Source organism: Aegilops tauschii, chromosome 1 (assembly GCF_002575655.3).
Source record: "Aegilops tauschii subsp. strangulata cultivar AL8/78 chromosome 1, Aet v6.0, whole genome shotgun sequence".
In the NCBI taxonomy this organism is placed as follows: domain Eukaryota; kingdom Viridiplantae; phylum Streptophyta; class Magnoliopsida; order Poales; family Poaceae; genus Aegilops; species Aegilops tauschii.
In genome coordinates this window covers 2219705-2246172 of record NC_053035.3, presented here as the reverse complement: position 1 = coordinate 2246172, position 26468 = coordinate 2219705, and positions in this window count along the sequence as shown.

The following is a 26468-nucleotide window of genomic DNA, read 5'->3' as shown; positions in this document are numbered from 1 at the left end:
GTTTTAATGGCTATATGTTTTAATGGCTCTTGATCGCAAACGTTTTAGAAAGAACACCCGTATGCAAAGTGAGAGCAGGATTTCTGCATCTCTTCAACGCAAACGGTTCTTTTGGATGACCCATGTGCAACCACGTACAAACAATTTAGTAAGATTTGCATCCATCATATTGTATATGTTGCCATTTGTCAAACTGGAAAGATTGACATTTGTTGATCTAGTAACATTGCCATTTGTCAACCTTGTAACACTGCAATTTGTCAAAATATGAAGCTAAAAATCACTAGTAGTATCTAATTTTTGCAACAAAAATTCAGTAATTAAGCATCGATTTGACAACGGGCGGCGTAGTTCCCGAGACGGCTTTAATGTAGACGAGGGAGAAGGTAGCGGTTCTCGAAATGTTGAACGGCCAATGACGCATCCTCCTTCAATTAGCATCATGAATGCATGAGGGAAGTAATGGGAGGAGGACCGGGAAAAGAGGCAACACGATGTGAATGCAACGCAGTTTGCACTCATATAAAGGCGCCCCTCCATTCCAATGCATCTACCACATCGTACGCACCTAAGCCCCTACACTAAGCGCAAAAGTGCTCACTCCAGACCCATGGCGGCGATGCGCACGAGCGGCCAGCGGCTATGCCAGACGGTCCACGACGCCGGCCTGCGGCATGGCACCGAGGATCGTCTCCAGACGTTGTTGGCGACCGGCTGGTGGATGGCTGCCATCGACGCCAGCCACGACTCTTAGTTGGACCAGATGATCGTTTCCACCACGCAAGAATTCATCGACCTACACATCCATGTGTACGAGCAAATCATGTACATAGGTATCTAAAAGGCCAATGAGGATGCTACGACATTGGCCTTCTTCAACAGGCTGGAAGCCTTGGATGCCTTTGCTGAGAAGCACCTTGACCTCGCCACAAAAGCCGCCGCTCCTTAGTCGTCGGTCGGTGGCCCGGCTCACTGACTTGAGGAGGAGGAGGTCGTACGTTGATGGATGCATCTTTCTTCTTGCCTCCTTAATTCTTATTGTGCTATTGCTTTCTCATTCTAGTCAATACAGACATGTGTGATCCCTTTGGCTTAATTATATGCATCACTGTAACTAGTACTCCTCCGTCAATTTATAAGTTGTGCTGCCAGTGTTTTGGGCCGGCGCATGATACAATAAGCACACCCATAACGACACATAAAAAGAGGACATCCAACGGTTTCAATGGCGATTTGTTAAAATATGCAGCTAAAAATCACTAGCACTATCTAATTTTTGCAACTAAAATTCAGTAATTAAGCATAGATTTTATTCATAGATTAAGCAGTCGTGATTAATTTATACAAAAAGTTCAACTGCTATATGCACATATATGGTTGCTCGCCATTAGGCGCCGCGGCGCACTCTGCTCGCGTCCGTCGGCGCGCTCTGCTCGCGTCCGTCGGCGCGCTCGGGTTGTGAACAACTTTTCCTTGCGTGTTCAACTGCTATATGCATATATATGGTTGCTCGCCATTGAGGCAACCACGGAGCGCTCTGCTCGCGTCCTGTAACATTCTGGATTTTGGCCCTTTTTCTTTTTCTTTTGATTTATTTGTTTTTTGCTCTATTTTTCTTTTTGGAGTGGTTCTGTGGCCTTGCCACATGGGAAATCATCCTCATTTCCCCTCCGAAGTGGCTAATTATTCTAAAAACCTTGCCAAGATCATGTCACTTCACTCCTTGACCAAACCCTGAATTCTTTTCTAGGGAAAATTCCTTTTTCATTAAAGGAATAACCCTATCTGCCCTAGGTTGTGAAGCAACCTATATTTCTGTCTATCCAAAAATTCCCAATTAATTCTCATAATTCCTTTGGGTCATATATAGCTCAAATATGCCCAAACATTTCCTTGGCCAGTTCAAAAATAATTCCCCAGTATTCCTTTTCCTATTCTGCCCTAAATGGCACTTTGTTAAGGATGTGTCATTTATATTTCTCCTAGTGGCTCTCAACCTTTTTGGTCATGCACAAGTTCAACTTTAGTTTCCTAGCCAATCTTCCTCAGTGAATTTTCAAAGTTTCTGTCAGACAGAAGGCTTTGTGAAGGAAGTACTAGCTAGGAGTACCCAAATGAGTTGAAATTTTGCACACTCCTTAATGTGCTCATATTAACCCCCTCCACCAATTTGCAGCCCCATCCAATCAGCTATGTGAGCACAGGAGCAAATCTTTGATTCTTGCAATATTTTCAGGTTGTGAAGCAAGTGTATTTTATATTGCTTCAAAAATCCTGATAAATTACCAGATCATTCTTATACCCATAAAACATCTCTCCACCCAATTTGGAATCATTTCAATGAGCCATTTGATCACCAAAATGATTCCAAGTTTTTGGACAAAAATGATGTTTGTGAAGCAAATGCCATTTTGGCTTGTCCATTTGGCATTAGCTTTTTACAACATTTTCATATGTTCAAATAATCAAGCTTTGCCAAATCTTAGCCCAAGTTGCTTCTCCATGTGAGTGCATCATCCAAATCTTAATTCTGGACCAATTTTGGGGTTACACAGCAACTATATTATTTTGTGGCCCATTGTGCTCCAAAACCTCCAGGATCATAGTCCTTCCGTAGCTTATCACCCCAGACATAACATTTGACCCTTAGCATCTCTCTGTTGATCACATTGAGCTTATCAAGTTTACTATAGTAAACTTCAGAGCTCATTTACCGTTTAACCACTGCACCTTTAACTGAGCTACCACCGCAGTTAAAACCTCCATTCGAAGGACTTACCCCTAGACAACAATGGCCAGCCATTTGGCTCTTCTTGATGCCAGTCTGTGCGGTGACCACCGTTTTGTCATGCCATGAGCGTCTCCAGAATGTCGCTTTGCTCGGGCCCCTCCTCTGCTCGGCCTCTCAGCGAGCACGGGCCTGTCCAGCGTGTTCCCCGCGTCGTCGCCGTTCCCCTGGATCCCTCTCCCCATCCATCAGCCCCTCCATCAGCGCTCGTCGCCGCGCGCCCACGGGTGCACTGTGGCCGGCCGAGCATTAATGGCGTTGTGGCTTCTTCCTTCTCTTGTTCCCGAGCTCTGCTCGTCTCCGTGACCTCTCCGACTCGTCTATTGCCACTTTCGTCGCCTTCCCGTGCCTCCCTGTGATCGCTGCCGTCGCCAGGACCTCGGCCGGACGTGCCCGGCGGCACCCGAGCCCGTGCCTCTCGCCCCGACTATTTATACCCCCTCCCCTCGCCTCCCGAGTGTTCCAAGCTCCTCCTCTCCCTCCCAGCAACCTCCCCGACCCATCCGTTCGACTCCAGAGCCCCCCATTGCTTCGGTTGGCCGCCATGGCCGCCGCAGCCACGCTCCCCGATTGGCTCAAGCCGAAGCCCCTCCCGCCCGGCTTTCACCCCTAGTAGATCACCTAGCCACCAAAGCCTCCCCCGCAGCTCCCAGTTCGTCGCCGGAGTCGCCAGGGCCTCGTCTTCAAAATCTGCAGCCGCGGCTCCCCTCGACGGCGACCTCCCCAGGCTGTCTGGATGGTCCAGGGCGGCGCGGCTCGGCCTGCTGAGCACGCCGGTAGGTGGCACAGCGCGGGAGGTGGACGGATCCGCCGGCGGTCGTCGTCGGGGCGGCCGGCCTCGCCTCTGTTCTGCTCCGTCGGGGGAAAGAAGGAGGCCAGGAGGAGAGAGAGAGGTGGGGTGGGACCCGCGTGTCAGCGTCCGAGCTCGTTGACCCCACCCTGCTGATGTGGTTAAGTGAAAGCGTATTCGCAATAATAAGTTTTCCGAAAGCGTATTTCTCGAGTGCGCGTTCTGTTTTTCCAGCCGAGGGCCTGTTTGTGATGATTTCTTTACAGATAGGTCCCTGGCAGAAAAACATTCATATCGTTTTAACTGTAGCTTCAAATCAGGTGAATCCAAAGCCCACTTCTTCGTTTCGTCGAGCCCGTTCTGATGGAACCATTTTTACCATGTTTTAACATTCTGAAAATGACCATTTTGTCCCTGCCCTTAATCAGCCCCCTCCGAGAGAGAACACTTTCCCGCGATTCGTTCCGCAAGCTTCTCGCACTTTCTCCCGGTGATTTCTTCCACCCCAGGCAAGCCACACCCTCCATTTGCATCACTGTAATGCATTGACATGGTTTAATGTATTTGAACTTGTTTAAAATATTGCTTTAGCTACATGACTTGTGCATGGCATTTTTCTGGAAGTATTATTTTGATCTTGCTATTGCCATGCTATTGTTTGGATTACTAGGAGTTATATTTGTAGTTGATGAGTATCATGTTGCCTTGGAGTATTAGTGGTTGCTATTATGATTGTTTTCATGATGATATCTGTTATTATATTTTGGAGTATTACTTTGGATGTCATGCTGCCTTTGGATTAATAGTGGTTAGTATGACTATTTTCATGATGATAGTTGATGTTCTGTTAGTGTTGCTTGGTGTATTATTTTCGGACATGATGTTTACATGATGATCTTAGCTGGATAGCTTTATTCTTGTTATTGGAGTAGTAGGATTATTGATTTCGGATTCATCATGATAGTAGTGTTGTGCTGCCCTTGGAATATTTTGAGATGATGATATTAGGCTTTGATTATTTGTGGGATATTGCTATGACTTGGTTATAGTTTGATAGTTGATATCGGAGTATCAGTTATAACTGTTATATTTTTGGGGTTAAATTTCGTCATTAAGTTGGTCAGGTGCCACCAAACCGGGCTTTTCCAGTGCAACCACATTTGCCTTTTATGGTAAGGCCCTAATGCGATGCTATTGTCATGCCTCTCGCCGGTGCCTCCAACGAGGGAAGGTTATGGGCGTGCGGTACCCTGGCCCAGTAAGCAGATATAACCTTGTGTGCCCGTAGTTGGTATTTAGATCTCTTGTCCCCGTTTGGGACCGTTTTGCCACGACGGTGGTCGTTGGTGTCTGGGGTAGACACGGGGCCACCCATGATTTAGACCAGTGGGGAGTTAGTCGGAGTGGCCGGGAGAGTGTCATGGCAGTAGATCGGTTTTGTCGGAACGCCGTTGGTCCACCCGAATGGGAGTGCGAGGCCATGGGTTCTGTGGTGTGGGTAAAGTGCGCTACCTCTGCAGAGTTTGTGTGTGTTTAATCTATCGATAGCCGCGTCCTCGGTCATGGGCATAAGTTCGTACTAGGTCACACCATTCGATCAACACTCACATGAAGGAATGACTTTTAGGTGATGTATATGTTGATATTGTGAGTTGTAACAGTTTGGCAGGATGATGATGATGATGCTGGGATGGTCTTGAGAAGGATCATTCAGTTTTTGATGTGGTCACGAGGTGATCATGTGGATGTTCCATTTGTAATCCTTGAGTGATCACCGTTTTGTTTTGGTCACGAGGTGATCGAGATGGTATATAGCTTGGCCGGTTAGCCAAGTGTGAGATGGTTCATGTGGTACTTGAGATATAAGATGATGGCTTATCAGTATTCTAGTAGTTCATATCGTGATTATTATGTAACATCCCAAATTTTCAATTTGGAATGTTATGCATTAGATCCTCATTGCATATCATATATTATTGCATTTTGGCTTGATCCCTGAAATTCTACGCAACTCAAGGACCCGCGGAGAGAGTTGGGGATTTCGTTATTTTCATATTTGAGTTTTCTCAAATTTTGAAAATAGGATCGTTTGATTTTAATTATTTTCTCTTCAAATATTTCTTTTATAAAAATAAAAGAGAGGGGATAAAATGACTTCCTCAAAATAAAGAAATATTGGAGATTTAATATTAAAATCAAATAAGATTTTATTCGGAGTTTTTATCGCTATTTTATTTGATTTAGGAAAAATATGCGTTTTTCAAAATTGCATTAGAGGCCCAAATAAATGTGCACTTTGTCCGCTATATTTTTAGAGGACGGGGAAAATTTATTTCAGGATTTTTGGAGTCCGTTTAGTACTTCTTTTATTTATTTTTCTGCTCATGGAATTATTTAAAAAAAGCAACCGACTTACCGGGCCGTGTCCGACCTAGACACTGCGCCCGGGCGGCTTTACAAGCCGAAGCCCGAGGCCCGACAGCCCAGCCGCCACCGCCCGAAACCCTAGCGCCGCTGCCGTGTTCCGCCGCCGCCGCCGGAGATCACCGCCGCCGCCCGATCCGCGCCGTCCCGCCGCTGCCGGAGGCCGCCGCCCCGTCGCCCGACCCCGCCGCCACCACCCGCCGCCGCCCCGACCACCGGAGTACGCCGCCCCGCCGCCGGAGTATGCCACTGCCGCCGCCGACCATGACCCGCGAGGTAGCACCCGGTTTTCTTTGGAAGACCGAACGGTTCTTTTTTTAGAAACCGCGGTTGATTTTTTTATTAGATTGGTTTATTTTTTTCGGTTTAGTTAAATAGCGAACGCCCGTTCGTTCGTTCATTTTAACGAACGCCATTCACCCGTTAGTCACAGACAGCGAACGTTCGTTCGTTAGCCTGTTCGTCAGTTTTCTTTTTTCCAAGGTTTTTCCGCCATTATTTTTTATCGCGATTTCTCCCCTAATTTTAGTTTTAGTTTATCTTTTCGCTCGTTTATCGGAATCAGGCGATTCAAGTGCCTAGAGTTTCGTCTCGAAACCATCTTTCTGTTTAACCAACTTGAACAAGATTTTGATACTGTAAAATTTGACTTAAGTCCAGATTAGTAAACAGATCTTGTTTCTTTCGCCGTTTGAGTTTCATTGTTTCGTTTGATTTGATTCTTTTTGCAAACCGGAGTTCTTAAGTTGAACTTTCTGGTTAGTTCTTATTTGTGTTTTACCCGTGCTTCTAGTTGAGTGCTTATTGTATACTTGTTTGTTTGCGATAGAGTACCCGGAGTGCGAAGCATGCTACTACGACTCTCTAGGTTTCACGGATCATCAGCAAGGCAAGTAACACTTTCATCATATCCCTTTACTACCCAATTTTATTGCATTAGATCAATCCTCAAACAATTGCATGGTTAGGATCTGATTAATATGTGGGTTTTAGGAAGTAGATGAGGTAGTACCTATTGCTCTGTTTATTATCAAACCTTTGGGAGTTACTTCTACGTTGCTTATATTGCTATGCTATGCTAGTAGACGTGGATTGGGTGAGTGTATCCGTGACAGATGTGAGTATTGTAACTTAATGGTTAACTTAAGGTGGCTACTTAAATACACATCTGGGTGGATTGAGGCACCTGGGGAACCCAGTGTTGCCTGTTTTTTGGAAATCCCGGGGTACCGTGTGATTTTCCTATGGATCGCCACCCAGGCTCAAAGGGATCATAAGATTATTCATGCTAGAAACTTCCATGTGCAGCCACAAGCTATTATGGGCTCTAGCATAGTTGAGTAAGTTGCCTGACCTCTTTCAGTGGTGGGCTAGCAGATGTAGGGGAAAATAGGTGTAACTGTCCACCCAGAGTAAATAGTTATTGCCTCTGAAAGACTGTGTCTCGGTCATCCATTTCTCAAACACCATGTAGTGCGAGAAATCTAACGTAGGAGATCGAGTCTTGTGGGGAAAAGTGCGCAAACCGCTGCCGAGTGTACAAACTAATCATGGTTAGCCGTGTCCCCGGTTATGGACATCTTGAGTATCTGGTTCTTGGATTATCATATTGATCTCATCACTCTTAATATAATTTGATTGGGTTAATGATTATGCTTAATTGGGATTGAGTTGGGTCAACCTTCTCAATGTTTAACAACCACCATGATAGTTAAATAAAAGTTATTCCTTTGTTGTAGGGAAAATTTGCTTTATGCAAAACTGTAACCATAGAGCTTTCCACCAGCCATATATGCATGTAGTGATAGCATTATTCTGTTCATTACTCTCTTGTGTTTTCGGGCTGCAACGTTCATGTTGCAGACTTTTCAGACGACGAGTAAGGTGCCTTAGGTCGTGATCTTTCACTCAGTGATGCCGTCGGAGTTGATGGACTCACTTTATCTTCCAAGCCTTCCGCTGTTATCATATTTATATGGCCTTAAGCCATATTTATTGTAATAAGTTCTCTTTTGAGACATTGGATGTAATAAGTGTGTGATTGCTACTCTGTTATAAATACTTCAAGTATTGTGCGTGTCAGCATTACCTATTCAGGGATGACACTGATGCACAGAGATCAGACTGTTTGAGGTCTGGTCGCTAAAAGATGGTATCAGAGCACACGCTGACTGTAGGACACGACCACTAAGCTAAAGCCCTAGATCACTACTCTTTTCTCATTTCTGACTCCTCTCCATTTTCTACTCTTTAGGATGGCGGATGCAAGGAACAAGTTCACGCAACCGGATGAAGATACACCTTTCGGACGCCACTTGAAGGAAGTTACTAGATACCTGAACATTGAAATACCAAGCTTCACCGGAACCTACATCGCCACTCTACCAGAAGAGGAGCGTTGGATGATTCGAGTTCAAGTTCCAGGAAGGACGTTCATGCCAGTCACTGAGCCCATAGAGTTTTCCTTTGATGCACCAACCTAGAGTCTAGGAAAGAGCATGGTAGCCCACATCACCATGGGACGCATTGGAGAAGTTTACCACAAGGACCTCAAGGATACTATGTACCAGGTTTGTGGGCGCCGAGATGAGCAATGGGAGATGATCAGCACCAGGAAGGATAGATCCATTGCAGCTTTCATCCAAGAGTTAAACCAGCACATTCGTCGCCAGGAGAACCAGATGTGCGCAGGCATGATAGATCTGAAGAAGGCAATGACCAGGATCACGGAGCTGGAGGAAGAACTCAAGTCTACACGCGATGGATATAAGGAGGAAATGAAGATACTCATGGAGAAGAATGATGATCTGATAAAGAAGCTAGGAATATTCATGGGAGACCCCACGCCAGGAGGGGAAGACGACGATTCCACTTGCCCGGAGAACTACATCATCATCGACGACACCGACTCGGACCCCAGCGATAGAGATGATGACTTTGTTGATGAAGCTGGAGCAGATATCATGGAGTCTTCCACCGATCAATTTTTCTAGTCGACCACCATAACAGTAGTAGTATTCCCTTGTTTGAACGATAGTTAGACTGATTGTATGTCCTTGTTTGAAATTGATTGGAGTGAAATGATTGTGTTTGTCTCATGTGCATATGGGTAGTGTTTTCCCTCTAGACCTCATTCTATTCTATTTTCTCATCTTTTCTAAACCCATCAGATGCCTCCGAGACGCGACAATGGATTTGCTTTCCCACCGAAGCTCACTCAGTTGATCCAGCAGCAGAATGCATTGATGCAGATACTAGTCCAGAATCAGAATCAGGGGAACAATAACAAAAACCCACCACCACCACCACCTGTTGATCACTTAGCCCATTTCCTAAGACTGAATCCGCCGGTGTTCTCCAGTAGCACCGAGCCGATTGTTGCAGATGATTGGCTCCACAAAATTGGAAGGGAGTTGACCACTGTAGGATGCACAGATGCGGAGAGAGTGCGTTTTTCCGCACATCAGCTTGATGGACCCGCAGCATCATGGTGGGAGAATTTCACAGCCACTTACCCCATCGACACTGTCACATGGGACCAGTTTCAGCAGGCTTTCCGTACTGCCCATGTTTCAGCAGGAGCTATGGCCATGAAGAAGCATGAGTTTCGCAACTTGCGCCAAGGAGGACGCACAGTGGGCCAGTATGTGGATGATTTTAGCAAGTTAGCACGTTATGCCCCTAATGACGTTGCTACGGATGCAGCTAAGGAGGAGAAGTTTCTGGAAGGACTGAATGATGAGCTGAGCATGTAGTTGATGGTGGCAACCTTCAACAACTACCAGGAGTTGGTAGATAGAGCTCTTATGATTGAAGGGAAGCAGTTGCAGATAAAGAACGGCAAGAGGAAGTATGGACAAGGTAAGTACAATTCAGGAGCTTAGCAGAGGCCCCGTTTTACCCCTAACTCGGGAGGACAACTTTAGCATAACCATGGAGGTCACACTCACAATGGAGGGAGTTCGCACAACGACAGTGGCCCCAAGAATGGGAATGGTATTGAGGAAGCAACGGACAGAACCGTTCCAACCCAGCAACGCCCGCCAAGAGGATCTAAGTCCCATTACTTGCTACAAGTGCCAGAAGACTGGACATTATGCCAATGAATGTCCCGAAGCTAAGAATGGAAATGGCAATGGAAGCTCTGGGAAGAAGCACAACCCTTTCAACAGGGGACAAGTGAACCACGTTAACGTGGAGGAGGTTGAAGCACAGCCAGATGCAGTAATAGGTAAGTTTTTGGTTAAGTCATTTACTACAATCGTTCTTTTTGATACTGGTGCATCACATTCATACATATCAAGGGGATTTGTGGATAAGTATAAGTTGCCCACCAAAGTTCTTAGAATACCTACGTTAGTAAGCTCGCCAGGAGTGGAGCATATGGCAAGCCAAGGATGTTTTCAGATGCCATTGACCATAGATAGGCATGTTTTCTCCTCATACCTGATAATTTTGGAGTCGCAAGGTTTGGATGTGATTTTGAGTATGGATTGGCTATCGATGTATGGAGGTAACATCGATTGCGCCAGTAAGTCGATTATGCTCACCACCCCAGAAGGAAGAAGGATTAAGTATGTATCCCAGCATTTGCCGAAGAGGACTCAAGTGAATTCCTTATCAGGAGTTGTATAGGAGGAAGTACCAGTGGTGAAGGATTTCCTCGATGTATTTCCAGAAGAGTTGCCTGGCATGCCACCGGATAGAGACATTGAGTTTTTGATTGAGCTTTTGCCAGGCATAGGGCCAATATCTAAGAGACCATACAGGATGCCCGCAAAGGATTTGGAAGAAATTAAGAAGCAGATTAAGGAGTTACTGGATAAAGGGTATATTCGCCCAAGTTCGTCACCTTGGGGATCACCAGTGCTTCTAGTGAAGAAGAAGGATGGATCGTTGAGGATGGTTGTTGATTATCGTGGATTGAATGAAGTGACAATCAAGAACAAGTACCCACTGCCGATGATCAATGATTTGTTTGATTAGTTGCAAGGAGATAAAGTATTTTCCAAGATCGATCTACGATCAGGATACCACCAGCTGAAGAGTTGAGAGCAGAATATACCTAAGACAGCTTTTACCACAAGGTACGGGCTATATGAGTATACCGTTATGTCATTTGGTCTGACTAACACACCTGCCTATTTCATGAACATGATGAACAAGGTGTTTATGGAGTTTTTGGATAAGTTCGTCGTGGTGTTCATTGATGATATTCTAGTCTACTCGAAGAATGAAGAGGAGCATAAGGAGGATTCCCGTTTGGTACTTGGGAAGCTCAGAGAAAATCAGTTATATGCCAAGTTCAGTAAGTGTGAGTTTTGGTTGAAGGAAGTTGGATTCCTCGGACATGTTATATTCGGAGAAGGAATAGCAGTAGACCCCACCAAGGTTATTGCTGGGACAAATTGGGAAGCACCCACATCAGTTGGAGAGATCCGGAGTTTTCTTGGACTCACAGGATACTACCGGAGGTTCATTGAGAATTTCTCGAAGATTGCAAAGCCCATGATGGAGTTGTTGAAGAAGGACACCAAGTTCAATTGGACTGAGGAATGTGAGGCCAGTTTTTTGGAGTTGAAGAAACGCTTGGTTACAGCACCGGTGTTGGTTCTTCCAGATCAACGCAAGGATTATCAAGTGTATTACGACGCTTCTCGTCGAGGAATTGGAGCAGTGCTTATGCAGGAGGGAAGAGTTTTTTCTTATGCCTCACGACAGCTTAAACCCCATGAGATGAATTATGCTACACACGATTTGGAGTTAGTAGCCGTAGTGCATGCGTTGAAGACATGGAGACAGTTTCTCATCGGAAACCATTGTGAAGTGTACACGGACCACAAGAGTTTGAAGTATATCTTAACGCAGAAGGAGTTGAATCTCAGGCAAAGGAGATGGTTGGAGCTCATCAAGGATTATGATATGAGACTGCATTATCACCCCGGAAAGGCCAATGTAGTAGCTGATGCGTTGAGTCGCAAGAGCCATGTCAATACACTCATGACCAAAGAGTTACCCCAGGAGTTAGCAGAGGATCTTCGTGATCTATGTTTGGAGATAGTTCCGAGAGGCTATGTAGCAGCATTGGAGATTCAGTCTACTTTGATGGATAAGATCAGAGAAGCTCAGAAGACGGACAAGGAGATTGCCGAGATAAAGGAGAGGATGAGCAAAGGAAAGGCTAAAGGATTTCGTGAGGTTGAGCATGATACCTTATGGTTTGAAGACCGCGTATGTGTGCCTAATGACCCGGAGATCTTGAAGTTGATTCTGCAGGAGGCCCATGATTCGCCGTATTCGATTCACCCAGGAAATACCAAGATGTATCTGGATTTGAAGGACAGTTTCTGGTGGATCAGAATTAAGAAGGATATTGCGGAGTATGTAGCAGTTTGTGATGTGTGTCACAGAGTAAAGGCAGAGCATCAGAAGCCAGCAGGATTGTTATAGCCATTGCCGATACCCGAATGGAAGTGGGATAAGCTAGGCATGGATTTTATCACAGGATTGCCCAGGACACGTTCAGGCTATGACTCGATATGGGTTGTAGTCAATCGTTTGACGAAGGTAGCTCATTTCATCCCAGTGAAGACCACTTACACCAGTGCCAAGCTAGCACAGATATATATGACCAGGATCGTATGTCTGCATGGAGTTCCGAGGACCATTGTATCAGATAGAGGAACCCAGTTTACCTCAAAGTTCTGGAATCAGTTGCATGAAACTTTGGGTACTAGGCTAGAATTCAGTACAGCCTTTCATCCACATACAGATGGACAGACCGAGAGAGTAAATCAGATTCTGGAGGACATGTTGATAGCTTGTGCGCTAGATTATGGATCTAGTTGGGACGACAATTTGCCGTATGCAGAGTTCTCTTACAATAACAGTTATCAAGCCAGTCTGAAGATGGCCCCTTTTGAAGCTTTGTACGGACGGAGGTGCAGGACACCGTTGTTGTGGGATGAAGTAGGAGATCGTCAGTTGTTTGGACCAGATTTGATTAAAGAGTCTGAAGAGAAGGTTAAGCTGATTCGCGATAGACTCAAGGTAGCCCAATCTAGGCAGAAGAGCTATGCGGATTCTAAACGCAAGGAGACAGCATACGAATTCGGAGACAGAGTTTATCTTCGAGTGTCCCCACTTCGAGGAGTTAAGCGTTTTGGAGTTAAGGGAAAGTTAGCACCACATTTTGTGGGACCATACCAAGTTTTGGAACATATGGGAGAAGTTGCTTACAAGTTGGAGTTGCCCGAAGGATTGTCAAGAGTTCACGATGTGTTCCACGTTTCTCAGCTGAAGAAGTGCCACACAGAGATGGCAGATATTCCTCTGAGAGATACAGTGACGCTGGAAGCGATTCACTTGGATAGCGATTTGACCTACGAGGAGAAACCAGTGAAGATTCTCAAGTTTGCCAGCCGAGTCACACGCAGCAAGGTTACCAAGTTCTGCAAAGTTCAGTGGAGCCACCATACTGAGGATGAAGCCACCTGGGAACGAGAGGAAGACCTACGGAAGGACCACCCTCACCTATTTTCTAGCCAACCCGAACCTCGAGGGCGAGATTTACCTTAAGGGGGGTAGGTTTGTAACATCCCAAATTTTCAATTCGGAATGTTATGCATTAGATCGTCATTGCATATAATATTTTATTGCATTTTGGCTTGATCCCAGAAATTCTACGCAACTCAAGTTCCCGTGGAGAGAGTTGGAGATTTCGTTATTTCCATATTTGAGTGTTCTCAAATTTTGAAAATAGGATCGTTTGATTTTAATTATTTTCTCTTCAAACATTTCTTTTATAAAAATAAAAGAGAGGGGATAAAATGACTTCCTCAAAATAAAGAAATATTGGAGATTTAATATTAAAATCAAATAAGATATTATTCGGAGTTTTTATCGCTATTTCATTTGATTTAGGAAAAATATGCGTTTTTCTAAATTGGACTAGAGGCCCAAATAAATGTTCACTTTTTCCGCTATATTTTTAGAGGACGGGGAAAATTTATTTCAGGATTTTTTGAGTCCGTTTAGTATTTCTTTTATTTGTTTTTCTGCTCACGGAACTATTTAAAAAAAACACAACAGACTTACCGGGCCGTGTCCGACCTGGGCACTGCGCCCGGGCGGCTTTATAAGCCAAGGCCCGAGGCCCGACAGCCCGGCCGCCGCCGCCCGAAACCCTAGCGCCGCCGCCGCGTTCCGCTGCCGCCACCGCCGGAGATCGCCACCGCCGACCGATCCGCACCGTCCCTCCGCTGCGGGAGGCCGCCATCGCCGACGTCCGCCACCGCCGCCCCGTCGCCCGACCCCGCCGCAACCACCCGACGCCGCCCCGACCGCCGGAGTACGCCGCCCCGCCGCCGGAGTACACCACTACCGCCGCCGACCCCGACCCGCGAGGTAGCCACCGGTTTTCTTCGAAAGACCGGTCGGTTTTTTTATAAAACGCGGTTGATTTTTTTATTAGATCGGTTTATTTTTTTCGGTTTAGTTAAATAGCGAACACCCATTCATTCGTTCGTTTTAACGAACGCTGTTCACCCGTTAGTCACAGACAGCGAACGTTCATTCATTTGCCTGTTCGTCAGTTTTCTTTTTTCCAGGGTTTTTCCTCGATTATTTTCGATTGCGATTTCTGCCCTGATTTTTGTTTTAGTTTATCTTTTCGCTCGTTTATCGGAATCAGGCATTTCAAGTGCCTAGAGTTTCGTCTCGAAACCCTCTTTCTGTTTAACCAACTTGAACAAGGTTTTGATACTGTAAAATTTGACTTAAGTCCAGATTAGTAAACAGATCTTGTTTCTTTCGCGGTTTGAGTTTCGTTGTTTCGTTTGATTTGATTCTTTTTGCAAACCGGATTTCTTAAGTTGAACTTTCTGGTTAGTTCTTATTTGAGTTTTACCCGTGCTTCTAGTTCAGTGCTTATTGTATACTTGTTTGTTTGCGATGGAGTACCCGGAGTGCGAAGCGTGCTACTACGAGTCTCTAGGTTTCACGGATCATCAGCAAGGCAAGTAACACTCTTATCATATCCCTTTACTACCCATTTTTATTGCATTAGATCAATCCTTAAACAATTGCATGATTAGGATCTGATTAATATGTGGGTTTTGGGAAGTAGATGAGGTAGTACCTATTGCCCTGTTTATTATCAAACCTTTGGGAGTTACTTCTACGTTGCTTATATTGCTATGCTATGCTAGTAGACGTGGATTGGGTGTGTGTATCCATGACAGATGTGAGTATTCACTAGTAGAAATAGGGGCTTTTGGCCCGGTTGGTAAGGGCCTTTAGTCCCGGTTTTTGAACCGGGACAAAAGGGTCGGTACTAATGCCTCCCCCCTTTAGTCCCGGTTCTTACACGAACCGGGACTAAAGGTCGCGGCCACGTGGAGCTCCACCTTTAGTCCCGGTTGGTAACACCAATCGGGACTAAAGGAAATTTTATGATTTTTTTCTGAAATTTTTTTTTAATTTTTTTTTAATTTTCAAATTTCTGAATTATTTTAACCTCTAATCTCTAATCACCACCCCTCATCACTGCTCAATTTATCCTCTAATCTCTAATCATCCCTCATCATTCCAAATCATCTAACTTCCCGAACGGTCACCCATCCTCCCACTCCCCCAGCCTGAGCACGCTTAACTTCCGGGTTCTATTCTCCCTCGTTTCCAAGTCTGCACTTGTTGTTTTCCTGACAATAGTAAGATGTCAATCCTATTAACCCTCAGGAATGTAGCTTGAGCATGAAGTGACACATTTCACTGTTTGAGTTTGAAACTATTGTTTTAAAAAACAATAATTATTTAGTAACACTAATATTTATTGAATAATTAGTTTGACCATTGTTTGACCATAGTTTGACCAGATTTGACCAAAATTCAAAAAAACTGAAACAATTATTTAGTAACACTAATATTCTAGAATAAAAAGTTTGACCACAGTTTGATCACAGTTTGACCATAGTTTGACCATAGTTTGACCAGATTTGACCACATTTTTTCCAAATATAAAATTTGAAACTATATTTTTTTTCTGTTACTAGTAAGTTTCCCACTAGTAAGTTTGAATTTTTTTGCCTCTAGATCTTGAAAGCCCCGTATCTTTTTTCTGTTAGGTTTTTGAGGATCTTGAAAATGTTTAATGGGGTTCCCCCGGTTAAATTCGGATGTAACTTTTCGAGTAGATGACTTTTCATATAAAAAACTTTTTAATCCAAGTTCGTATGCAAAAGTTATGCCCATTTTACAAATTCCACAGAGATTTTGCAAATAAAGTCGAAATTCATATTTGTAAATTTTTCCAAGAACTAGACCACATATCACATGGGAAACTTATGTTATTTTATTTTTTTGACATTTCCATCATTTTCTTTTGTTTTTTCTAAAACTGAAAAGGCGGTCCACAGGGGGGGTGGTAGAGTTTGAAAATGGGACCTTTAGTACCGTTTCGTGCCATGAACCGGTACTAATGCCTCAAAGCTCATTAGCACCGGTTGGTGGCACCAACCGGTACTAATGGGCATCACACCCTTTAGTCCCGGTTCGTGGCACCAACCGGGACTAAAGGGCCCAGGTGAACCGGGACTAATGCCTTAGCCGCACGAACCGGGACCAATGCTCACATTAGTCCTGGTTCGTGACTGAACCGGGACTAATGTGAATATTGCTGTGTGACCAAAGCCCTGTTTTCTACTAGTGAATGTAACTTAATGGTTAACTTAAGGTGGCTACTTAAATACACATCTGGGTGGATGGAGGCACCTGGGGAACCCAGTGTTGCCTATTTTTTTGGAAATCCCGGGGTACCGTGTGACTTTCCTATGGACCGCCACCCAGGCTCAAAGGGATCATAAGATTATTCATGCTAGAAGCTTCCGTGTGCAGCCACAAGCTATTATGGGCTCTAGCATAGTTGAGTAAGTTGCATGACCTCTTTCATTGGTGGACCAGCAGATGTAGGGGAAAATAGGTCTAACTATCCACCCAGAGTAAAGAGTTATTGCCTCTGAAATACTGTGTCTTGGTCATCCGTTTCACAAACACCATGTAGTGCGAGAAATCTAACGGAGGAGATCGAGTCTTGTGGGGGAAAAGTGCACAAACCTCTCCAGAGTGTACAAACTAATCATGGTTAGCCGTGTCCTCGGTTATGGACATCTTGAGTATCTGGTTCTTGGATTATCATGTTGATCTCATCACTCTTAATATAATTTGATTGGGTTAATAATGATGCTTAACTGGGATTGAGTTGGGTGAACCTTCTCAGTGTTTAACAACCACCATGATAGTTAAATAAAAGTTATTCCTTTGTTGTAGGAAAAAATTGGCTTTATGCAAAACTGTAACCATAGAGATTTCCACCCGCCATATATGCATGTAGTGATAGCATTATTCTGTTCATTACTCTCTTGTGTTACATTTCCAACATATTCCATGTGCTGACACGTTTTCGGGCTGCAACGTTCATGTGGAAGACTTTTCAGACGACGAGTAAGGTGCCTTAGGTCGCGATCTTTCACTCAATGATGCCGTTGGAGTTGATGGACTCACTTTATCTTCCAAGCCTTCCACTGTTATCGTATTTAGATGGCCTTAAGCCATATTTATTGTAATAAGTTCTCTTTTGAGACATTCGAAGTAATAAGTGTGTGATTGCTACATGTTGGGGAATGTAGAAGAAATTGAAAATTTTCTACGCATCACCAAGATCAATCTATGGAGTAACTAGCAACGAGAGAGAGGGGATTGCATCTTGATACCCTTGAAGATCGCGATACGGAAGCGTTGCAAGAACGCGGTCGGTGGAGTCGTACACGAAGTGATTCAGATCGCGGCCGAATCCGATCTAAGCACCGAACAACGGTGCCTCCGCGTTCAACACACATGCAGCCCGGTGACGTCTCCCGTGCCTTGATCCAGCAATGAGAGAGGGAGAGGTTGGGGAAGAATCCGTCCAGCAGCAGCACAACGACATGCTAGTGATGGAGGAGCGTGGTACTCCAGCAGGGCTTCGCCAAGCACTGCGAGAGACGAGGAGGGAGAAGGGTAGGGCTGCGCCAAGAGAGAGGGAGACTCGTGTCTCTGGCAGCCCCAAAACCCCCACTATATATAGGGGAATGGGAGGGGGCGCCGGCCCCCTAGATCCATCTAGAGGGGGGGGGCGGCGTCCCCCTTAGGGTTTCCAACTAGGGGTGCGCCCGCCCCTGGGGGGGGGGAGCGGCCCCCTAGGGTTTCCAACCCTAGGTGCCTTGGGCCCTTGGGGGGCGCACCAGCCCACTAAGGGGCTGGTTCCCACCCAACTACAGCCCATTAGGTCCTTCGGGGCAGGTGAACCCCCGGAACCCCTTCGGTGGTCCCGGTACAATACCGATAAACTCCGAAACCTTTCCGGTGACTGAAACTGGACTTCCCATATATAAATCTTCACCTCGGGACCATTCCGGAACTCCTCGTGACGTCCGGGATCTCACCCAGGACTCCGAGCAACATTCGGTAACCACGTACATCTATTCCCTATAACCCTAGCATCATCGAACCTTAAGTGTGTAGACCCTACGGGTTCGGGAGGCATGTAGACATGACCCAGACATCTCTCCGGCCAATAACCAACAACGGGATCTGGATACCCATGTTGGCTCCCGCATGCTCCATGATGATCTCATCGGATGAACCACGATGTCGGGGATTCAATCAATCCCGTATACAATTCCCTTTGTCAATCGGTATGTTACTTGCCCGAGATTCGATCGTCGGTATCCCAATACCTCGTTCAATCTCGTTACCGGCAATTCACTTTACTCATTCCGTAATGCATGTGACTAACTACTTAGTCACATTGAGCTCATTATGATGATGCATTACTGAGTGTGCCCAGAGATACCTCTCCGTCATACGGAGTGACAAATCGCAGTCTCGATTCGTGCCAACCCAACAGACACTTTCCGAGATACCCGTAGTGTGCCTTTATAGCCACCCAGTTACGTTGTGACGTTTGATACACCCAAAGCACTCCTACGGTATCCGGGAGTTGCACAATCTCATGGTCTAAGGAAATGATACTTGACATTAGAAAAGTTGTTAGCAAACGAACTACACGATCTTGTGCTATGCTTAGGATTGAGTCTTGTCCATCACATTATTCTCCTAATGATGTGATCCCGTTATCAATGACATCCAATGTCCATGGTCAGGAAACCATAACCATCTATTGATCAACGAGCTAGTCAACTAGAGGCTCACTAGGGACATGTTGTGGTCTATGTATTCACACATGTATTACGGTTTCCAATTAATACAATTATAGCATGAACAATAGACAATTATCATGAACAAGGAAATATAATAATAACCATTTTATTATTGCCTCTAGGGCATATTTCCAACAGTCTCCCACTTGCACTAGAGTCAATAATCTAGTTCACATCACTATGTGACTGTAATGAATCCCACACCCATTGGGTTTGATCATATCTCGCTTGTGAGAGAGGATATTAGTCAACGGGTCTGAATCTTTCAGATCCGTGTGTGCTTTACAAATCTCTATGTCATCTCCTAGATGCAGCTACCACGCGCTATTGTGTACTATTCCAAATAACTTCTCTACTATACGAATCCGGTCTACTACTCAGAGTCATCCAGATTTGTGTCAAAGTTTGCATCGGCGTAACCCTTTACGACGAACTCTTTTACCACCTCCATAATCGAGAAAATTCCTTAGTCAACTAGTTACTAAGGATAACCTTGACTGCTGTCCTGTGATCCATTCCTGGATCACACTTGTACCCTTGACTGACTAATGGCAAGGCACACTTCAGGTGCGGTACACAGCATAGCATACTGTGGACCCTACGTCTAAAGCATAGGGGACGACCTTCGTCCTTTCACTCTCTTCTGCCGTGGTCGGGTTTTGAGTCTTACTCAGTACTCACACCTTATAACACAGCCAAGAACTCCTTCTTTGCCGATCTATTTTAAACTCCTTCAAAATCTTGTCACGATATGTGTTCATTTGAATGTACTATTAAGCGTTTTTGATATATCCTTATAGATCTTGATGCTCAATGTTCAAGTAGCTTAATCCAGGTTTTCCATTGAAAACCACTTTTCAAATAACCCTATATGCTTTCCAGAAATTCTACATCATTTCCGATCAACAATATGTTAACAACATATACTCATCAGAAATTCTATAGTGCTCCCACTCACTTCTTTGGAAATACAAGTTCTCATAAACTTTGTATAAACCCAAAATCTTTGATCATCTCATCAAAGCGTATATTCCAACTCCGAGATGCTTACTCCAGTCCTTAGAAGGATCGCTGGAGCTTTGCTTACTTGTTAGCATCTTTTAGGATTGACAAAACCTTCTGGTTGTATAACATACAACCTTTCCCCAAGAAAATCGTCGAGGAAACAATGTTTTGATATCCTATCTGCAAGATTTCATAAATGATGCAGTAACTGCTAATATAATTCCAACAGACTCTTAGCATCGCTACGAGTGAGAAAGTCTCATCGTAGTCAACTCCTTGAACTTGTCAGGAAACATCTTAGTGACAAGTCGAGCTTCCTTAATGGTGATACATACCATCATTGTCTGTCTTCCCTTTTAGAATCCATCTGTACCCAATAGCCTTACGACCATCAAGTAGTTCTTCCAAAGTCTATACTTTGTTTCATACATGGATCCTCTCTCGGATTTTATGGCCTCGAGCCATTCATCGGAATCCGAGCCCACCATCGCTTCTCGATAGCTCGTAGGTTCATTGTTGTCTAGCAACATGACTTCCAAGACAGGATTACCATACCACCATGAAGTAGTACGCATCCTTGTCGACCTACGAGGTTTGGTAGTGACTTCATTTGAAGTTTCATGAGCACTATCATCAGCTTCCACTTCAATTGGTGTAGGCACCACAGGAACAACTTCCTGTGCCCTGCTGCAGACTAGTTGAAGTGACGGTTCAATAAACTCATCAAGTCTCCACCATCCTCCCACTCAATTCTTTCGAGAGAAACTTTTCCTCGAGAAAGGACCCGATTCTAGAAACAATCCCTTTTGCTTCCAGATCTGAGACAGGAGGCATACCCAACTGTTTTTGGGTGTCCTATGAAGATGCATTTATCCGCTTTGGGTTCGAGCTTATTAGTGTGAAACTTTTTCACATAAGCGTCGCAGCCCCAAACTTTTAAGAAACGACAACTTAGGTTTCTCTAAACCATAGTTCACACGGTGTCATCTCAACGGAGTTACGTGGTGCCCTATTTAAAGTGAATGCGGTTGTCTCTAATGCCTAACCCATAAACGATAGTGGTAATTCGATGAGAGACATCATGGTATGCACCATATCCAATAGGGTGCAACTATGATGTTTGGACACACCATCACACTACGGTGTTCTAGGCGGTATTTGTCGTGAAACAATTTCCAAAATGTCTTAATTGTGTACCAAACTCGTAACTCAGATATTTATCTCTATGATCATATCATAGACATTTATCCTCTTGTCATGATGATCTTCAACTTCACTCTGAAATTACTTGAACCTTTCAATATTTCAGACTTGTGTTTCATCAAGTAAATATACTTAGAATCTACTCAAATCATCTATGAAGTAAGAGCATAATGATATTCACTGCGTGCCTCAGCACTCATTGGATTGCACACATCAAATGTATTACTTCCAGCAAGTTGCTCTTTTGTTCCATCTCACTAAAACCGAGGCCTTTCAGTCATCTTGCCCATGTGGTATGATTTGCATGTCTCAAGTGATTCAAAATCAAGTGAGTCCAAACGATCCATCTGCATGGAGTTTCTTCACGCATATATACCAATAGACATGGTTCGCATGTCTCAATATTTTCAAAAACGAGTGAGTCCAAAGATCCATCTACATGGAGCTTCTTCATGCGTTTTATACCAATATGACTCAAATGGCAGTGCCACAAGTATGTGGTACTATCATTACTATCTTATATCTTTTGGCATGAACAGGTGTATCACTACGATCGAGATTCAATAAACCATTCATTTTAGGTTCAAGACCATTGAAGGTATTATTCAAATAAACATAGTAACCATTATTCTCCTTAAATGAATAACCATATTGCGATAAACATAATCCAATCATGTCTATGCTCAATGCAAACACCAAATAACAATTATTTAGGTTTAACACCAATCTCGATGGTAGAGGGAGCATGCGATGCTTGATCACATCAACCTTGGAAACACTTCCAACACATATCGTCATCTCACCTTTAGCTAGTCTCCGTTTATTCCGCAGCTTTTATTTCGAGTTACTAACACTTAGCAACCGAACCGGTATCTAATACCCTGGTGCTACTAGGAGTACTAGTAAAGTACACATTAATATAATGTATATCCAATATACTTCTGTCGACCTTGACAGCCATCTCATCTACGAAGTATCTAGGGTAGTTCCGCTTCAGTGACCGTTCCCCTCATTTCAGAAGCACTTAGTCTCGGGTTTGGGTTCAACCTTGGGTTTCTTCACTAGAGCAGCAACTGATTTGTCGTTTCATGAAGTATCCCTTCTTGCCCTTGCCGTTCTTGAAACTAGTGGTTTTACTAACCATCAACAATTGATGCTCCTACTTGATTTCTACTTTCGCGGTGTCAAACATCGCGAATAGCTCAAGGATCATCATATCTATCCCTGATATGTTATAGTTCATCATGAAGCTTTAGTAGCTTGGTGGCAGTGACTTTGGAGAACCATCACTATCTCTTAAGGAAGATTAACTCCCACTCGATTCAAGTGATTGTAGTACTCAGACAATCTGAGCACATGCTCAACGATTGAGCTTTTCTCCCTTATTTTGTAGGCTAAGAAACTCGTTGGAGGTCTCATACCTCTTGACGTGGGCACGAGCCTGAAATCCCAATTTCAGCCCTTGAAACATCTCATATGTTCAGCGACGTTTCAAAAACGTCTTTGGTGCCTCAATTCTATACCGTTTTAACATTACGCACTGAACTATCACGTAGTCATCAAAACGTGTATGTCAGATGTTCGCAACATCCAGAAACGACGCTCGAGGTTCAGCACACCGAGCGGTGCATTAAGGACATAAGCCTTTTCTGCAGCAATGAGGACAATCCTCAGTTTACGGACCCAGTCCGCATAATTGCTACTATCAACTTTCAACTAAATTTTCTCTAGGAACATATCTTAAACAGTAGAACTAAAGCGTAAGCTACGACATAATTTGCGAAGACCTTTTGACTATGTTCATGATAATTAAGTTCATCTAATCAAATTATTTAATGAACTCCCACTCAGATAGACATCCCTCTAGTCATCTAAGTGATACATGATCCGAGTCAACTAGGCCGTGTCCAATCATCACGTGAGACGGACTAGTCATCATCGGTGAAAATCTCCATGTTGATCGTATCTTCTATATGAATCAAGTTCGACCTTTCGGTCTTCCGTGTTCCGAGGCCATGTCTGTACATGCTAGGCTCGTCATGTCAACCTAAGTGTATTGCGTGTGTAAATCTGGCTTACACACGTTGTATGCGAACGTTAGAACCTATCACACCCAATCATCACGTGGTGCTTCGGAACAACAAACCTTTGCAACGGTGCACAGTTAGGGGGAACACTTTCTTGAAATTTTAGCGAGGGATCATCTTATTTATGCCACCGTCGTTCTAAGCAATTAAGATGTAAAAACATGATAAACATCACATACAATCAAATAGTGACATGATATGGCCAATATCATTTTGCTACTTTTGATCTCCATCTTCAGGGCGCCATGATCATCATCGTCACCGGCATGGCACCATTATCTCCATCATCATGATCTCCATCATCGTGTCTTCATGAAGTTGTCTCGCCAGCTATTACTTCTACTACTATGGCTAACGGTTTAGCAATAAAGTAAAGTAATTACATGGCGTTATTCAATGACACACAGGTCATACAATAAATTAAGACAACTCCTATGGCTCCTGCCGGTTGTCATACTCATCGACATGCAAGTCGTGATTCCTATTACAAGAACATGATCAATCTCATACATCACATATATCTCATTCATCACATCCCTTGGCCATATCACATCACACGACACATGTTGCAAGAACAAGTTAGACGTCCTCTAATTGTTGTTGCAAATTTTTACGTGGCTGCTATAGGTTTCTAGCAAGAACGTTTCTTACCTACGCCAAAACCACAACGTGATATGCCAATTTCTATTTACCTTTCATAAGGACCCTTTTCATCGAATCCGATCCAACTAAAGTGGGAGATACAGACACCCGCTAGCCACCTTATGCAACTAGTGCATGTCAGTCGGTGGAACCTGTCTCACGTAAGCGTACGTTTAAGGTCGGTCCGGGCCGCTTCATCCCACGATGCCGCCGAATCAAGATAAGACTAGTAACGGCAAGTAAATTAACAAAATCGACACCCACAACAACTTGTGTTCTACTCGTGCATAGAAACTACGCATAGACCTAGCTCATGTGCCACTGTTGGGGAACGTAGCAGAAATTCAAAATTTTCTATGCATCACCAAGATCAATCTATGGAGTAACTAGCAACAAGAGAGAGGGGAGTGCATCTTGATACCCTTGAAGATCGCGATGCGGAAGCGTTGCAAGAACGCGGTCGGTGGAGTCGTACACGAAGCGATTCAGATCGCGGCCGAAACCGATGTAAGCACCGAACAACGGTGCCTCCGCGTTCAACACACATGCAGCCAGGTGACGTCTCCCATGCCTTGATCCAGCAATGAGAGAGGGAGAGGTTGGGCAAGACTCCGTCCAGCAGCAGCACAATGGCATGGTGGTGATGGAGGAGCGTGGTACTCCAGCAGGGCTTCGCCAAGCACTGCGAGAGACGAGGAGGGAGAGGGGTAGGGCTGCGCCAAGAGAGAGGGAGACTCGTGTCTCTGGCAGAACCCAAAACCCCCCACTACATATAGGGGAAGGGGAGGGGGGCGCCGGCCCCCTAGATCCATCTAGAGGGGGTGCCGGCGGCCCCTTAGGGTTTCCAACTAGGGGGGGCGCCCGCCCTCGGGGGGGGCAGCGGCCCCCTAGGTTTTCCAACCCTAGGTGCCTTGGGCCCTTGGGGGGCGCACCAGCCCACTAAGGGGCTGGTTCCCACCCAACTACAGCCCATTAGTTCCTTCGGTGCAGGTGGACCCCCGGAACCCCTTCGGTGGTCCCAGTACAATACCGATAAACCCCGAAACCTTTCCGGTGACTGAAACTAGACTCCCCATATATAAATCTTCATCTGCAGACCATTCCGGAACTCCTCGTGATGTCCGGGATCTCATCCGGGATTCCGAACAACATTCGGTAACCACGTACATCTATTCCCTATAACCCTAGCGTCATCGAACCTTAAGTGTGTAGACCCTACGGGTTCGGGTGGCATGTAGACATGACCGAGACATCTCTCCGGCCAATAACCAACAGCGGGATCTGGATACCCATGTTGGCTCCCACATGCTCCATGATGATCTCATCGGATGAACCATGATGTCGGGGAGTCAATCAATCCCGTATAGAATTCCCTTTGTCAATCGGTATGTTACTTTCCCGAGATTCGATCATCGGTATCCCAATACCTCGTTCAATCTCGTTACTAGCAAGTCACTTTACTCGTTCCGTAATGCATGATCCCGTGACTAACTACTTAGTCACATTGAGCTCATTATGATGATGTATTACCGAGTGGGCCTAGAGATACCTCTCCGTCATACGGAGTGACAAATCCCAGTCTCGATTCGTGCCAACCCAACAGACACTTTCGGAGATACCCGTAGTGTGCCTTTATAGCCACCTAGTTATGTTGTGACGTTTGGTACCCCCAAAGCACTCCTATGGTATCCGGGAGTTGCACAATCTCATGGTCGAAGGAAATGATACTTGACATTAGAAAAGCTCTTAGCAAACAAACTACACGATCTTGTGCTATGCTTAGGATTGGGTCTTGTCCATCACATCATTCTCCTAATGGTGTGATCCCGTTATCAATGACATCCAATGTCCATGGTCAGGAAACCATAACCATCTATTGATTAATGAGCTAGTCAACTAGAGGCTCACTAGGGACATGTTGTGGTCTATGTATTCACACATGTATTACGGTTTCCAGTTAATACAATTATAGCATGAACAATAGACAATTATCATGAACAAGGAAATATAATAATAACCATTTTATTATTGCCTCTAGGGCATATTTCCAACACTACACTGTTATAAATCCTTCAAGTACTGTGCGTGTCATCATTACCGATCCAGGGATGACACTGATGCACAGAGATCAGACTGTTTGAGGTCTGGTCGCTACATATTAGTTGCTTCATCATGGTAGCTGTTAATTTAATTAATCTATTTAATGCTATGTTATTGTCTTGCCTTGATGCTTTTTGTTGTTGTGAGCTTGCAAGTACATTCAATGTACTGAC